This window comes from Hetaerina americana, unplaced genomic scaffold, assembly GCF_022747635.1.
Source record: "Hetaerina americana unplaced genomic scaffold, ioHetAmer1.1.p SCAF_4, whole genome shotgun sequence".
NCBI classification, from domain to species: Eukaryota; Metazoa; Arthropoda; class Insecta; order Odonata; family Calopterygidae; genus Hetaerina; species Hetaerina americana.
Genome location: NW_027286985.1, coordinates 51,746,785 through 51,765,091, shown reverse-complemented (window position 1 = coordinate 51,765,091; position 18,307 = coordinate 51,746,785). Strand labels below are relative to the sequence as shown.

General features: G+C 36.6%; 1 protein-coding gene across 1 annotated transcript in view; it reads right to left on the bottom strand.

Annotated features, from left to right (window-relative positions):
- The window catches only part of LOC139691814 (matrix metalloproteinase-2-like), a 595,651-nt gene extending 592,464 nt beyond the window's left edge, over positions 1-3,187 (bottom strand). The window contains exon 1 of the mRNA XM_071589694.1: positions 3,150-3,187. The gene's annotated coding sequence lies outside the window, so the exon portion shown is untranslated. The remainder of the gene's footprint in view (positions 1-3,149) is intronic.
- Positions 3,188-18,307: the final 15,120 nt, after the last annotated feature.

The window sequence follows — 18,307 nt, the reverse complement described above, 5'->3', positions numbered from 1 at the left end:
CTCGTAAAAACTTTGATATGGAGCGTAGCTATGTACGGAGCGGAAACGTGGTCATTGAAGCAGGAGGATAGACGTAGATTGGAGGCTTTTGAAATGTGGGTGTGGAGAAGAATGGAGAAGGTGAAATGGACAGAGAAGAAAACAAATGAGGAAGTACTTGGTATGGTGGGCGAAGAGAGGGGTTTGTTGGGAGCAATCCTATGGAGGCAGGAAAAGTGGATGAAGGGGGTGTTGACCGGCAGTGGGATGTTGAAGACTGTGATAGAGGGTAGAATGTTGGGCAAAAGAGGAAAGGGAAGGAACAGGATAGGGATGTTGGACGGGATGAAGGGAGGAAGGAAGTACTCAGAGATGAAGAGGGACCTGATGTAGAGTAGGATGATTGATTTTGTGTTTTGTTAGGAGTAATAAAATATTTGTTTGGTAGTTGTGTCAGTCCAAAAACCTACCTTAACCGGTAGATTACTTAAAAAAAAAAAAATATATATATATATATATATATATATATATATATATATATATATATATATATATATATATATATATATATACATACACACACACACCTACTATATATATATATATACACACACACCTACCTATATAATATATATATATATATATACATACACACACACACCTACTATATATATATATACACACACACACCTACCTATATATATATAATATATATATATATACACAGGTCTATATACATATATATACCTGTATACAGGTATATATATATACATATATCTATATACAGGTATATACACAAACACACATTCAAACACGAAATCCCGCCAAACGGCGAACAAATACTCATTCGCATAGAAATAGATATAAGGAAAAGGGATAGGAACACATATAAAGGACGAACACAGTTGAGGTGGGGAAGGCGGAATCAGGAAAATCACGAGGGTAAAAATATTTCCTAGACCGGGACTTGAACTCCGGATCTTTCCACTTGCCGGGCGGATGCTCTCAACCACTTGAGCTATCCATGAAACGTAGAATAACCAATTGATTCAGCAATGAATACAACCCCTTGACTAAAACAAACAACTAAAAATTGATCTTCAGCGAACCAAATTGATTTTATGCATTTCCCCCGACTTTCATCCCTAACTCCACTTCTTCTCATGACTCTTAAATCATTTCCTCCACATTATACGTTTAACAGCGCAGGTGATAATGGACAACCCTGGTTACGGATTAGTCTCCTATCTCTCTAGTCTATTTCTATTTTCTGCAATATGTGTATTCATTAGTTTTTTTCCCCATGCACTCTATCAAACACCTTTTCGAAATCTACGAAACAGGCGCATGCGTCCTGATTGTATTGTATATCCCTCTCTATTAGTGATCTCATAACTGCAATGGCATCCATCACGCGTGTCTGTCCACTTCCTGAACCCAAAATGATCACCCCCTAAGTAATCATTTGCCCTGTTCTCCATTCTTTTGTTGATGATCCTTAGAACTACTTTAGCTGCGAGGGAAATTAAACTCAATGTTCTGTAATCCTCGAAAGAAGTAGCCATTACCATTTTTGGATTAGGAACTAGCACTAATCTCACAACGTCTTCCGGCCAATTAAGACTCTTCCTCCCACATTTTCCTAAACATTTAAGTAGGTTCGCAGGAATGTCGTCCACCACCACGGCCGCATTTGATTTCGTTTTCCTTCGTACCCTATCTCACGTCGAGTATGGCTGGGCCTAAAGTTATCTTCATCCACATCAAATTCCTCTCTATGTCTGACATTGATGGAATAATTTCTTTGCCAAACAGTTCTCCTATGTATTCCTTCTGGAATTGATAAAACAATTTAAAAATGGTTTAAGGCTAAATTAGAAGAACTGCAAAACGTAAGCAGAGTAGGTTCTTGGTTTAGAGCGAAAAGGGAAAATATTAATAACTGTGACGGCGTTGCATTTCACCGAATGCAATTCTACCTATTATTACCTATTAACTATTATCAAATTAAGTTGTCTATGTCATGAGGCTTTCCTCTAGTTTTTAATGCATCATTACGAATGACGAAAATTGGTCTCCTGATTAATTTTATGTCCGAGTCGTATTATTCCCTTCAATCGATTATCGTTAAGTTGTCAGTGAGTATTCATTCCATACACCGATATTTTCTTATAATTGTTAAGTGCACCTACTTTAATTGTCACTAAATTGGTGATTCATAAACACATTATTAATAAAACACAAGCATGAATTAATGCCTGAAGTCTATCCAATGGTAGACAAAGTCTCTGCGTGTCTCGGTCATTCATTTTATGAAAAGTTACAAGACAAAATCATTCGAACTATCGCCTTTGACCACAAAAAAACTCCCAATCAGGTTATCCATATAGATGAGTAGACAACAAAATTTGCGCTTTAATAAATACAAAATTTTTCAAACTCAATCCAAAATTTTATTTGCCGTTGATATTAAAGAGCCATTACTACGAATAGAGTGGGAACTATGAATACATATTTATTGTAAGAATATGTTCATAAAATACACTTTAAATAGATTTTCTTGTGAGTCATTAAAATAAAAACATGTAATAAATAAATAAAATTGTTGTAAATACGACTATGGCGTTTTAAATAATGACAATTCTCACTTGTAATAACACCATAAGTAAGCATAAAATATGAAAAAACGTCACTGAAGAGCTAACTACCTACGACTGACGCAACTAATAAGTCATTAAATGATTTCAAACATAATTCAAGACTTTCTTTGAATTCCATTGGTACAAAACATTTTATCATGGAAAAGCTTTATGGCCGCGTACGTATGAATTTAAATGAGTCTTCAACACCTTCATCCTCTATACAAATTATCAATTTCACTGAAATTATAACCAAAATCAACATTTCAATATACCGCGTGAACCTGTATTTAAATATCGATATATATCGACCACAATATTCGATAGCCATGACTAGCCAGCGATGTTGTCATTCTGGTGGGTGGACGAACTGAGAGTTGACAGATGCAATTACGTGAATTCGGTTGGATTACAAGTGAAATGACATGTGGAAGCAATGTTAATTGTTAATTTTCTATAGTATAAACTTAATTGTGTGTAATGTTATTTGCCTATGTTTTGTACACGTGAAAAACAAGGAAATTAACTCACCGACCTCAATTCAGCTCGTAACGATATCCAGGCAAGTTTCTTCTGAAGTACCAACCAATAGAATCGGACGTACCAACCACGAGAATTGAACTTTTGAAGGAAGCGAATATGTTACTATGATAAAAAATATTGGCGTAAGCTATTAGGATGCATATTGAAAATTTAATAATTTCGAGGTAATCAGAATGCATGTGAGTAGCAATTGCTTAAAGACTGATTCATTAACGAGTGGGCTATTCACTAGTACTATACTGGAGGTTTACTTTTCCGTCGAATTTCAGTCGAAAGTTATACCAAACATAATTTTTCTGTCTGTATAATTATAGATATCAGATATACCTCGAAACTTCAATCACGCACATTTAAGTGTAGGCCGGTGTGGTGCCAATGAGAATCAAGTAATTGGCTACTTCCGTTTATTTCGAATGTTAAGTTGAATATCCAAGTCTCTTATCAAGATTACTAATAATAATATTTTAGAAAATGAAAGCTTTCCTGGCCCTTGCGACTTTTGAAAGTTGCATTGTGAGTTACTTTAAGAGAAGGCTTCATTAATTAATTTTTCATTTTTATTGAGTAAATCATGGTTGATCAAATAAGTATGTCAGTCAAATTTTGGTTATGTATATATAAATATGCTTTTCATATGGCTGGAAGTAATGTAATTATATTGAAGTGCTCCGATGGCTCTAACGCATTACATTTTCATCATGGGAATAAGTATGAAATCCATTCTTCTGTGTTAGCAAAAAACTTTTAGAGGGATAACCATGGTTGTAGAAATAATTAACATCCCAATGATATTTTATCACCCAAACAATAAACTGCCCAGTTTTCTGTTCAAGTGTGCCGTATTTGGCAATTATTAACAGGAATGAATTAATACATCAACCCTCAGACACAAAATAATGTAATAAGTAAACAGAAAAAGCTAAATGAGAAATAATTGTATTCGATTAAATCTTTGGTCTAAAATTCTCAAGTGCTGTTAACGTACATGCCTCACTAAGTATAATTTTATAGAAACCCTTTCTTTTGTATAATCTAATCTAATGACCTAACAAAGATACGAATTTTCTGCTGTATAAATTGACAAAAATGTAAGGGAGCTTAGCGTGGAAAAGGAGGACAGCGGCAGCAACAACTTATGGATTGCACACAGTGCATCCTAAAATATTGATATCCCTGCTAAGCATTTATCCTTGTATAAAATAAAATCTGTTACACGAGTCATTAATAATTTTAATACTTTTTCACTGTGTAATTTATTTGGGCCCCGGAAATTGAAGTATTCCTTTATGCGAAACAGTTATCCATTAAAGTTTGGGAAAATAAATTTATCGACATCTGTATTGGTTTTGTTTCATTCAATAAAACTTTTTGACATTTTCCTGATCATTTTTTGTTAATGTTAAAATGCCATTTTCCTGAGAAGGGGCCAATTATTATCATTCTCCAACATATTGCAAATTGTGTATCCTTAGATGAGGCCTAGGTGAGAACGCCTCTAATTTTTTAACAAGTCTGTTTTACTCACCTCGAGTGCATTCAGCAAAAAATATGTTTATGTATGCACTAATACTTTCTCATGTATATTTGTGGTCTTCCCTACTTATATTATCAATTTCCAGGACAATTTCCCTCTAGCCATTGCCCTCTTATCTGCAATTTTATATAATTTATCAAAGTACAAATGGGTATTTCGATGACGTTTTACATACATATTGAAAATACTTCTCACTATCTCAAATTATTCTTTGATCAAAAAGTTATCTAGCTTATTACAATGTTGTGAATATTTTAAATGCTTTGCTTTTTCCTCGTAAACTTAAAATTTATCATACTCAGTTAACTAGAAAAATTAGTCAATTCCAGTGAGGTGCCACTCCTAAGTAATTCAAATATTGCCCAATGCCTTGCACTGAATCTTGATTCCATGTTTCAAGTTTTAGAATGAATGTTATTCTTCATGCATAATTTATTCTTGCAAGAGCTTAATTGAGTGCTATTTTGAATAGTCCAAAATTTTGTGATCAAGAATGAAATACATATATGAATGTGGACAGAAATAAGTTGAGATTATGGTAATGGGAATGTTTTGTATAGCATTATACATACATATGTATGTCAATGGAAGAAAGGTAGCGCTGAGGTGACTAAATTAAGGTTAAGGCAGTTAAATGGTAGAGTTTTGTAATGCTGTCAGTCATATTTGACAATTTTTTATTGCAACAACATTGTAAAAGATTTGTAGCATAGTTTTAATGTTTTCCTACCAGATGGTACTATCATATAAACCTTGAATGTTTCTATGATCGTTGTGTTGTAATAGGTGAAGCAGTGAATTGATTTCATCATACTCATTTGTTCAATGAAATGACTCTTATAGTCAAATGTGTAAAGTTGAAATGAAAGCTGCTTTCTTGACCAGTTTAATTCTTACAGAAGTTTGTGAAATGATTCATAAGCCTTAGTGAATTGAATTTTATGAGAACCCAATTACCTACTAGCAAAGCTTTATAATGAATCAAAATGCTTCCCACATCTCCTTTAAAGGGTTGTCATTTTCTTCTGGCACATTCTTTTCAGATTTAACCAGTAATCCAGTGGACTACCACCCCCCTGTTTAACTATTAGTGCATCTGTAATTTATAAGAGCTCAAAAAACCTTGCAGGATATTATCCCTCACTATCCCATACATGTATCTTCTATGAACAATTCATTATTTCTAAGTTTTGGCACTCTTTACCATATTAATGCCTATCTTTGAGAGACCATCACCTCCTTCTCTTAACTTAGCATCCTCAGTGACCAGTCACTTCATCCGTAATTTATCTAGAATAAGCCCTAGCTATACAATTTATATCCCTACAAACAAACGCCACCTTCTGTAGTAATGGTGACTTTGATGGAGGTAATTTAGTTTAAACAGCAAGTATTTGAACTGTAAGTCCAATACTATGGCTAGTAATGTTACAGGTAGAACAGAAAAATGGCCAAAAACCAATTATAGGAACATCATCTTTATCAATATATGCGCAAGTGGGAGATGGAGAATCAGGATGAGTTATGTTAGCAAGTAGGGTAAGACAGGGTTGTCCTTTATCACCACTGCTTTTCAATGTATAGTATTAGAAATGGTTTTGAGGCATGGGAAGAATTGGATATAGGAATGGATGTTGGTGGGGACTTCATAAAATCAGTTAGGTTTGTGGATGATCAAGATTTTAAACAGAAATTTGATGATTTTAATTTGAAATTTGACTTTCCCCCTTTTTGCAACCGTCATTTTCTTGATCGGGCAATCCCCCCTCCCCTTCACTACATAACTTATCTTTTCAAACTTCTCAACTATCAGCTTTGTCTATTGGCTCCCGTCTCTTTCACCCACCCCCCTCCCCCCACATGTTACACTATATATACTTCGGATTGCCCTTACTGTTTCTCACTTCAACTTGTATTGTCGTGATGTTAACCTTCAGTATGCCGAAGAGGGCTACTTTGTGGCCGAAATAGCCGTATTTGTATTCACCTTTCTTATCCCTTTCGTTTTTACCTTGTACCCCTTCCTGACTTGTGGTGTTAGCCAAATAATCTCATTTGTACTTTGTTTAGAAAGGTAAACTGTTTACGGCTATTGGACCTTTTCATTTATTTAATATATTTATATATATGTATATGCATATATATATATATATATATATATATATATATATATACACATATATATGTACATATATACATATATGTGTTTATATAAATACATATATATGTATATATATATATATATATATATATATATATATATATATGATCAAGATTTTGTTTGCCGGTCAGTCAAGGGTTAGAAGCATTGCTGAGGTGAGGTCAATGGAAAATCAGTCCAAAGGCTTGGGATGAGAAATAATGTAAATAAAACAAAGTTGTTGAGAAAGAGAAAAGCAAAGTTAGACATCAAAATATGAGTTCATAAACTAGAGCAGGTAGAACAGTTTACCTATCTCAAAATTGTTGAAAACCAAAATGGTAAAATCAGTAAGGACATAAGGAGAAGAATTGCATTATGCAAAGAACCTCAAGGAGGAGGGAATTGATGATTGGGAGGTCAAATAAGGATGTTAAGAAACTACTTGTCAACATTTTGATCTTGAGCGTGGTTTTTTATGCAATGTTAAAATGGTCATTGAACCAAGATGATAAGCAGAGATTGTAGGCTTTTGAAATGTGGGTTTAGAGAAGAAAGGTGAAATGGACAGAAAAGAAAACGAACGAGCGTGTGCTGGACATGGTGTGGGAGGATAGGGAATTGTGGTGATAAATCCAGAGGTAGCAGAAAAGATGGACAGAGTGTTTTCCTTGGCAATGGGATGTTGAAGACTGTGATGGAGTGGAGAACATGAGGCTAGTAAGGAGGGGGTAGGAATAAGATAAGCATATTAGGATACAGGGAGTAAGGAAGTAGCTGGAATTGAAGAGGGGCCTATTGCAGTTATAGTTGGATATCCGATAGTGTTTATTTAGGAGATGTAAGGAAATGTATTGTTGCATGGTTGTATTTTCTGTTTCCATTCATTCCAAGAGAATGATAGGACACATTTTTCTGTGACTGGAATCATTACTTGGTCGTCGAAGGCCAAATGCATTACTATAATGTAGAAAATTCTCGATTATCAAGAGTTTTAAATCGCACATTAAAGTTTGGTCGTACGTCTTAGAAGTCTAACCCCTAAACCTTTAAGACTCTTGAAAAAACTCGACGAATGCAAATTTTTGAGCTATGGGATGATAAAATCCGCCGTAAATCTCTATCGAGATAATTAACTTTTTTGTCCAGAATGCAACCATCAAATCAGGGTTTTTTAAGAGAATGGGGCACGATACCTGACGGACGCCGTTCCATTGACTCGCAACTCAGTTATTTGATAAACAAATATGGAGCATCCTCAACCATTTTGACTGTTTTCTGCCCCTATGGTGATTTGTGTGTCTGCTGCGGAACGTTCACTCAAGTGCCATGTATGGTTTAAGTGTTAGCGCAGGATTATCTGCTTGTTCACGGCCATGGTTTAACCGTCAACTAGGAGGAATTATAGAATTTCCCTGAAGCAGCAACCCCTTTCGTCTCTGGGGACGGGAAACGTTCCTTCCTTTTTTGACTGAACTTCCGCTTCCCCTTAAGATAATCTTTATCTTTTACTGGAAGAATACAGAGAAGAAAATCGTCTGAGTATGAAAAAAATGCAAAGTCGATGTGCATTAAGCGATAGGCCTGCTTCCGCATCATTCTGAAAACGTCACGGTTTTCCCATCCACAAGTCCTGAGCTGAGCAACAAAACCTGGGACTTGGAAGGTAAAAACAATTACATTCTCTGTAAGACTCTTTCATTTAACACAGTGCTGTACTCACTGTTGACTTTACCCGATCAGAGTAATACTTGCAGACCCAAAGTCGGCCCATAGTTATATTATTTACGTTTATAAAAGATATGAAAACATTTAGTCATCTGATAAGGATTTTATAAATGAAATAATAACAAATTATATTGCTTTTAAAATTTATGCATTAATAATAATTCTCTGAATTATAAACAAGCTTTTTGATTTTAAAATGTATACCATAGCTATATCTACTGAACGAGTCATGGTTGACTGAAGTTACAAGTGACTTAGTATTAATGAATAATTATATTCTGCCCTCAATATTCCATGAGGACGAGTATTTTACCGATAAATACGCCTTTTTCTGAAATGATCTTTTGGTACCTAATTTTACGTATTTTCTTTAAGAAAAAATTAAAGTCTTAAAAATGCATTTGGAAAAAGCTACTGCTTCCTAATGGACTCGAAGAAAAACAAATTTTATTTCAACTGATATCAGGAATTGTATACAAATACTTGGGCATCCTCTATTCTAAATATCCTCATTGTTAATGTGCAGCGGGTGAGAGCAATTCAGAATGAAAGTACTAAATATTTCGCCATGCACACTTGAGTTAAGCATTAGTTTTAACATTCCACACTTGGCAGCTATTTCAGGTTCATTGAGGAGCACACTCTGATAACCGTTGAAATTTTAGTTGTTGTTACCTCATCCTAATTTTAATAGTTATTTTTTACTGACAGAAGTTGGATCTAAAAGGATTTTTAAGCAGTCCTTGCACTTTCGATCAATGTAGAAAATATATTCGTGAGTTACTCTTAGTGACTTTTTGCTGCTGTGACCACTCATCGCAGGCTATTCAAACGATTTCCTTCCACATTTTTCCAGTCAATTAGGTGCAAGCTATTCTTTATGCCCTCCTCCACTACTAAACGATTGGCAAGGGTCCCCAGGAACTGACCATTAGTTAAACACAACTCAACCCTTAAACAAAAGTATATATTTATTATTTTTTTCCTACCGTCTCACGCTCTCGTGAGCTCATGGAGGTCGCGACCCGAAATAAAAACGAAAAGCAATTGAAGCAAACTTGGTACTGCGCCATCAAGGAAAGTAAGTCTCTAGGAGGAAGCGACCTTGGCGAAACAGCGCGACGGATGAATCACTTGCGAATTCGGCAACCACTCCAGGTCAATCGTTGGGTCCAGACAACAGGGAGCCAACCGTTTACTTCTGCTCACGCCCTCTCTCTCCCGCATCGTTTCGTCTAAAGCCATGCTTGAGTGGTGGTGCGCGATGCCCGGATGTGGTTGGCATTTCCTGCCCTCAATGGCAGAAAGATATACGGACGGCCGTAGTTAGATAGCGTATGTTGGCAGTGGTGAAAGGGCTCTCTCCATTGAATGCAATTTAAACACTTGCGTCATGTGCATCCCTTTCTCCCATCTCTTTTCTCGTCCTCTTCAAAGGCGAGGGGACGCAAACGATGTTGACAAAGGAATAGATGGGAGAGTATCAAAAATTTCCTATCCCAGTAGTAACCACAAGGTACGTTGTTCCCGGAAGGGGGCTCAAAATGATCCAACACATTATGTTGGCTAGAATCACGCAGGAGTTACGAACTAAAGTCATTCATTTTCATCAGAGCAGGTGTTGTTCACTTAAAAGCTATCGCTCGGTCGTCGTGCCATCAGTTAAACTATAAGTTAAGTTCATTAAACCTTCACCCGACGTATATGAGTGTATGGAACATTTCTGCCAAAACAGAATATTTCGAACCTCGCTTGATTTCTTTTACTCATCAAAGTTTACAAATTAAATTCCTACTTGCCATATCTTCTCCTTCCATTATAAACATATTTCACTTAACTATAAACCGAGGCAAAATTCAAAATACTCGTCTTCATAATGGTATTCATTGTTCCACTTAAAAAGAAGGAAAATAAGGAATCAGAGAAACCTGATAAATTTAAGACCGACAGCTACGCGAAATAATTATGCAATTAGTTTGGAACCGATTCATTCTCACTTATCGAATCACTCCAAAGTACGTGTATCATGCAGTATATCACCCAAAGACCTATTGAAAGTTTCCGATTGCCATGAGGAACACACTGAAAACGTAATTGAAAGTGCCCAAAAACTCTAAAGAGTTTCTCTGTAAAGAATAGGAGATTTCATTTTAATTTTACATGTCGATGGGTGGTATTTTTCATACATTTCCTCAACAGATCGGAAAGGGATAGGCAACGACGCGCATACCAAATTCCCAGGGATAACAGGCCTTATAGTCCGAATTACTTGACCCTCAGACACGTAAATTCACGCTTATTGATCTCAAGGGCGTTGCGACGGGGAAATATGTTTGGCTCTCTTATTTAAGCCGATGTGCCACCAAAAGTCTCATATCCGGCGCTGGCACAGGAAGTTACCCTTCATATTCAGAATGAAGACAAACATTTCATGCATGGGAATTGTTCATTCACGCTTCAAAACCTTCTGGATCACATTTGTTGTCGAAGTTGATTCTCAGCAAGTTGCATTCAAAAATTCAATTTAAATTTGGCACGTACTCATCTCAGTTTTTGCAGTTAGGTGTCTACATATTTTTGATTGCTAGATGCACACGTCATTCGATTTTCTTCCGATAGTTCTGAAAATAACGTGCACCACATCATGTGTAAAGACATTATTCAGTAGCATTATTTTATTCTTGGTAGTGCGGAGTAGTTTTTATTTCAAAAATTATAATTTAACATAAAATTATAAAGCATAACACTTTATGCTTTTAATGTTCCAATCATTTCACTCTTCATCATTCTCATTTCTCACTGCGGCGTTCGCCCTAAGGATGGCTCAAAATACAGTAAGCTACGCTATGGTTTCTAAAAAAAAGCTTAAAAAACTTCTTAGCTTAAGAAGACGCCTCGATAGCCTGACTGACTAAAGCACTCGGACGGACAACGAGGGATCTGGGTTCGAATCCTGGTGAGAGTGAATAATTTTTACGCACTGAAATTGTTGCATTGTAATGCATATCAGCGGATGACTCTGTCAAAAGTTACTGCTCCGGCATCTCCCGCAGTTCATTGGAATTTACTGTTTAATTAACTAATATATATATTTTTTTTTTGTTGTCTCAGGCGTAACTTTGTGGAATTTGCATAACATATTGAAATGTAATGAAATAATTGACTTTGTAATTCCACACACTTTATTTAAAAACACACGACCCAGGTTTCGACGTTGAACGTCATCATCAGGTGATATATATATATCGCTTATATCTATAACTAATACTAATATATCGCTTAATTAAGGAAATAATGCAACTATTACGTTTCTAAAGGCATTGGACACGATAGGTACGACTGCGTATTAGTTGAAGGAAAAAGATTATTGGAAGCGAGGATATGGATGGATAAAGGAGTGATATGATGCTATGGGAGAATTATGATAGCCAAAGAAGTAAAGGGGATGGATTATCAGGGACGTTTTTTTGAGAGCAGATGGATGTTGAAGTTGAGGAAAAACAATGAAATGAAGAAGGAAAATATCACAAAGTACTCTGGGGGAAAATCTCGCAAAAAATAGTAACTGCAAAGGAAAAAATAGAAGGGGGGATAAAACTGATTTTTGCATTCAAAGAAGTCATGGAAGACGCGAAGTCAAAGAAATATGAAAATATTCAGAGGTAAGTAGAACAAAAATCGAGGTACGCAATAAGTGCCATTCAGCATGTCATGTTTCTGTCGACAAGGATATTTCTTAAGGAATCTATGTTCGAGATATCGCAACAAGTTGAGTCGTGACTTCAACATAAACATCCCATTGTCTTCAAAATATCGTGATGATATCAACAAAAAAGTCTTTCCATAATACGACTCAAGCCATAAGAAAGGAGTTACTGTATTGTTGATAGTAGACAGGAGAAACATTCAATTAATAATTAACCATGAAGCTTAATGCTGATCTTAAAGTTTTTTATCGCAACGTTAACAAAACAAGAATGGTTAAAAGAACTGCGGGAAATGCTACGACATATTTCGACGGAATCATCTTTGCACCGAATAGCAAGAATTTCAACATGTAAAAATCATTCTACTTGACATGGATTCGAACTCGGATCCCCCAGCGTGGATACCTCGATAGTTTAACCGATTAAAGGGTATCGAAGGATACGGGTTCAAATTCCGATCAAATCGAATGATTTTTATACGTAGTAATTCCTGCATTTTGAAAACTAGAATGATGTACTGTATGCTAAGCTCAAATTGCGATGTGGAGAGTTCCGCCCACAAACCTTATTACACGTGAAATGGTGATCTCTTTCGAGTGAAATGGAAAAATGAAACAATAGTTCAATGGATTACAAACCGAACGTAAGTGAACTGACAACTTCATTTTTTTAAATTTTACTGTTAATTAATTAACTTTAAATATTAAAAATTAACAAAAAATTGCTATTAAAGTATATGTTACGCACGAATTAGGGTAGGTATGCGTGACTCCGATTACTTCCGTTTATGAAGCAGGTCTTTATATTTAATTAAGAGACACCTATGTAAAATACGCTTACAAGAAGTCCGTTTATGACAGATTGCGGCTAAGAGCTATCCGTATGGCCCGCAGACGTCACACCCTTCACTTTTTTATGAATTCCCCTCTGTCTTATCGCACATTTTTATGACATCCCTTCTCCCTAAGTCATAAATTATTCGATCCCCGATATTATATATTATATTATTCGATCCCCTTAGTAATAAATTATTCGATTCGAACAATACGTTACACTTGTACCTATATAATGATAAAATTCCCTACAATTATTCTGATTGCAACACAGAAATAAAGTTCAGGCAATAATATCTCACAGTCAAGGCCAGAAAGTACTGTACATATCCAGCAAGGTATTTCGTAGACTCCTGACCAACTTGATCTAGGGGACTTCGTGCTTGGAAGAACGTTTTAAAGGCTGTAAAGTCTAGGTTTCATTTGCGTTTATTTCAAATTAGGACTGCGAATATTTTTTACTGGGAATCATATTGTAAAATGAGGAAAATAATCGGTATCAAAACCAAAGTAAGGAAAAAGTTAAATTAAATTCACCCTGGTGATAGACCCCCGTATATTCGTAACACGACGATAAGAGAACAACTTCGCAACATACCAAATTTAGAGGTTGTGTTAATTTTTTTGGAATATTATTGCGAAGCTATTTTCTTTTCGTCATTCCAAATGCTTGTATTCGATTCGTAAGGGTAAAACTCACTTCGGACTAAGCGTGAGACATTTCTCAGATTTAGGGCAGAGGGGCCAGTTTACTTTCCTGAGTAACTGGTGACTTCCCGCAAAGATCCTAAATATCCAGCCGCTTGGACGTTGAGTAGGCTCCTCCAAAGTTATCACCTTGGTTTATGTAGTATCCGAAACCGTCCAGTCAATAGCCGAACGGTATAGGCACTTATTTGGACGATCATATGCTTTCCCATTGCTCAATGTTGGTGGCGAAGTAGTCCATTATGATATAGGATAGGATTTCTGTAGGAATATCCAATCATGTAAGAACTCTGAATCGTTCTGGTATTTACTACACGTATGAGGCCGCCAGGTGTGTAGCGTGTAGGATGTGCAAGCACTGCAGGGTTTTTTTTTAAATTAAGTGTAGATCAACGAGTAGGTCAAATAGTGGATCCCCTAAAGTCTTCTTTGTCAAATAATTTAGCTTTTAATTAAGTGAAGGTCAGAGCTGGAGATACATAAAACGATTATTTGACGTGGATCAGTTGACATCAGACGGAAAATTTTATTAGAAATTCGGTAATATTAAGAAAACCATCCTCGTTCAAGACTCAAGCAACCGTAATGTCAAGGAAAAATCATCTATATTAATAGTTAAATGCTGAGGTTTAAAAAATAAAGTGGCAGAATTTCATCACCGTATTCAAGGCACAGGCGCAGATCTACTCGTAACTATTGGAACTGAAAGCTGATATCGCCTACAGTTGAATTTTCCGGAAACCCTTTTCCATTTACAGAAATTACGTAGTTACGAGATTCTCGTAATAGAATCGGGGACGGAAATTTGTTGCAATTAAAAAAATCTTGCATTACTAGGGTTAAGGTAATTCCAGATAACGTGTTGTTAAGTGTTTGATGTTCAATTATTGATTCCTGAATCCAAAAGAATCTATGTATGCGCATTTTACAGGCCGCAAGACGACAAACATAATTCAAGACTAGAACTAGATCAGCAAATCCAATGTTTCTCATCCCAAAACTATGATTGCGGCATTATAATCGGGGAAGATTTCAATCTCCCATCTATTGTTTGTAGCATGTATAGTTTTAAAACAGGAGGGAAAGACAAAGATTCATGCGAGTCACTATTACATCCCTTTACGTTGAACTCCATACATCTACATATTGTTCATTCACCAACGAGGGGCGATGATATTCCCAATTTGTAAGCAACGATTTACCTGAAAAAGTATTTAGTAAAGAAACAATTAAAGCAATTAGTGACCAAAGAGTATTAAATGTTGTTTTTCCTCTACGGGGTCCGAAATTAGAATCCCAAAAGATAAATTTACTTGCTTCAAAAATGGGACTATAATGGCTTAAGATACGAAAAAACGAATACAGAGTCAATTTGAAAAATTTCAGAAATATAGCAAACGCCCAAATAATAGGATACGTGAAATCAAGTCCTTGATATCACGCGCTCGGAAGGTTCGTTCCAAGTAAATTTATAAGATATCTGGCTCATCTACGAGTGCGGTGTAGATGAGCTAGATTTGTAAAACGCTGTTATAGCAAAATGGGTAACGCATCAAAATTATTAGAGGAGCTAGGCTAGGCTATGGAATCACTCATGGAGCGAAGGTTGAATTTCAGATTAAATCTCATGGAAGGATTTCTCTTTGGTGATGATGTCAAAAATGTGTTAGTAGCCCCATCGTACTACATTACGCGAGATCATGTCATTAAAATTAAAGAGATTAAGTGTAGGACAGGTGGATTTAAGTTGTCATTTTTCTCACAAATGACAAGGAATCAGAATAACGCTGTCCGACCGCGCTACGAAGGAGAAGTATTTTGGTTAAAAGAAGTCTAGGGTGCAATAATCCCCTACCACACACCTTAACGTGGGTTTGCAGGATATTATGCGATAAGAATGACATTATATGTGATGCATATCATAAAAATATACCGCCACAATGGCAAAACAGTATGTCTCTCTATTTTGATCGAGAGAAATAGCCGATCATACATGTGCATTCAATCATTCATTAGTACAACGGATTCCACATGCATATTGCCACATGCTTTAAGGATGACTCATTTTTCTCACGCTTGACGTTGGGATGATGCATTTAAATATTTAAGAGAAATTTCAAATTTCTTTGCTTAAGCGTCGTTCGTCTCGCCAGGATTTAATCGTCGAACAGTTATAGAGTATATCCTATTGCGATTGATATTGCAGTAGGTGGTGGAGGTGACATCAGCTCGTTGAAGGCAAAGTTCACCGAGATGAAAGTAAACCATTGGATATCTTCTCTTCGGGAAAAAACGTATTTCGCTGTCGAAGGAGCACCAGAAAAATAAAATCGATGACAAAGTGCGCTACCTGTTGATGTGAGAGTAAAATGAGTTCGCGCTAGCCATTTCGGGGAAAGACGTTAAGCGGGATGGCGCCAAGTAGAAAAAATTGCAGGAAGTCGAATGATGAAAGGACGCCGTGAGGTGGAATAGTTTCTTTGAGAGATGGGTGCACTCTCAACTGTCCCCGATGCCTGGCAATGTAGGTTAAAGCCTGGAAAGCGAAGGGTATCTCTTGGCTTATGCGCAAAAGAAATAATGACATCGAAAAATAGGGCCTTTTGAGGTGAAGTGACGAAGGTATGAGACTATAATCTTGTAAGCACCACGCCACCATGTTCCTTCTAGTTCCGCAGATTGTTCCTTCTCTTGTCCTTATTCTCAGATTTCCTGCGGATCATACACCGAAATTTACGAAACCTTAAAATAAACACAGTTAATTATGCAGTGTGCATATGGTGGACGGTAAGTCTTAGAAAAATGATGCGTTACGTCTATTTGCCCAGCCGAAGATTGCCTTTCCACACACATTTCTCTGCAGTGTTATCACGACAGTTACACTTTGGCGAATAGGGCAGATCTTTTTGTGATCAAAAAGTTCTCAATGAACACAAAATAACCTGAAGAAAAATCAATAGATTGGATGCTGAATCTCGTCCTTGTCGAGTCGTGGGAAACGTGAACATTTAAATTTCAAAGGCCTAATCAAACTGACGAATGTCAAAGGGGTAGCGTGGTACTAAGGCTACAAAGGTTGAGAATTGTTATTAACCACTTTCTGGCTTCGAATGCGGGCTGAAAAAAAATCCAATGAACCACAGAGAGCAAACGCCGGACCGGGAGACGCCGTCAGTGAGCGCATTCACAGGCAACCCGAGACGGGAAAAATCTCAAGCGTGCGGTCGTAGAAAAACAGAATCTCCTCGTCTTTTCGAGGGCTAGGAATTTGAAAGAAGAAGTTCATTGACGGAAAATACTGCAGTTTTAAGAGTGTGGATACAAGAGGGATTCCAGACGTGGTGGGACAAGAGGCTTGGTGCTTGAAACTCGACAAAAGGGGCGCCAGGCACTTGTCCCTCGGCCAGTTCACCACGACAAGATCGCCGTCTTTCTAATTTTTCATCTCATTCTCGGTCCTTAAGAAGCATTCAATCTTTCACACAAATTGAGTCCCACAGATCCTTCCGGCAAACTTCCCGGAAGGACATTAACAAGACCCTTTTAGAGAGAAAAGTGACATGAGGAGTTATTAGGGTTGACACACTGTGTGGTCCTTTGTTAAGTGGACCATTATAGAAAGTATGGGAGTAGTGCACTAGAACTGGGAACCCTTCCCAAGTTCCATGACGGAGAGATGCCCATACCTAAAAACAATGACGCCGAACGTTGTGCTACTTGAACCCTAAGACTAAAAAAAAAGCTCTAAAGTAATAGCATCAGAGACGCCTTTCTGTACGAGTGCATCGCGACATGTTTTCCACCAGTCTATCGTGTTATCAACTGTGACAAGCTCCATTAAATCTCCGAAAGTTAACTTTTTTTGTCTCCCTGTTGAAGCAGATCAATTTATGAGAGATTCGTAAGCGTTATTCTAATTCCCATAAAAGTCGTTTTTGTTGTCGATGTTATTACGATACACAATTAAATCAAAAAATAGAAAATGGAGTATCTTCTCAAAAGGTTCGTATTCATATGAGATTTATTTAATTTACATAAAGAAAATTAGAAAGAGGAAGAGCCATAGCCAAAATGAAGCAGTTTCTTCCATTTAGTAAAGAGATTTTGAACAACAGTAATAATGATATGATAGAGTACATTGTCAAATACCCTTGGTCATTTTTAACCATCGCAGACGCCATGCAGGTACTTCGGCCTGGTGAGTCATCCCTTAACTTCTATGATTCATCGAGCAAAGAGCTCCGGTTAAAAAAGTTGACTCACTAAAAAAAATGTTATGCGCTATGTAGAAGCAACTCAATACAAATATGAGTGTGTATCGGTTGAGCTTCGATCACCGGGCTAAGCAAATGGCAATATTCCTCTTCCTTTATATCTCAAAATACCGGATAAATTAAAAGGAACTATTTCATTAGTGATTCAGTTGTCGAACTGTTTGATGATATTATAATAACACTGATTAGTAATAACTGATCGGATAAAATCACACGAATGGT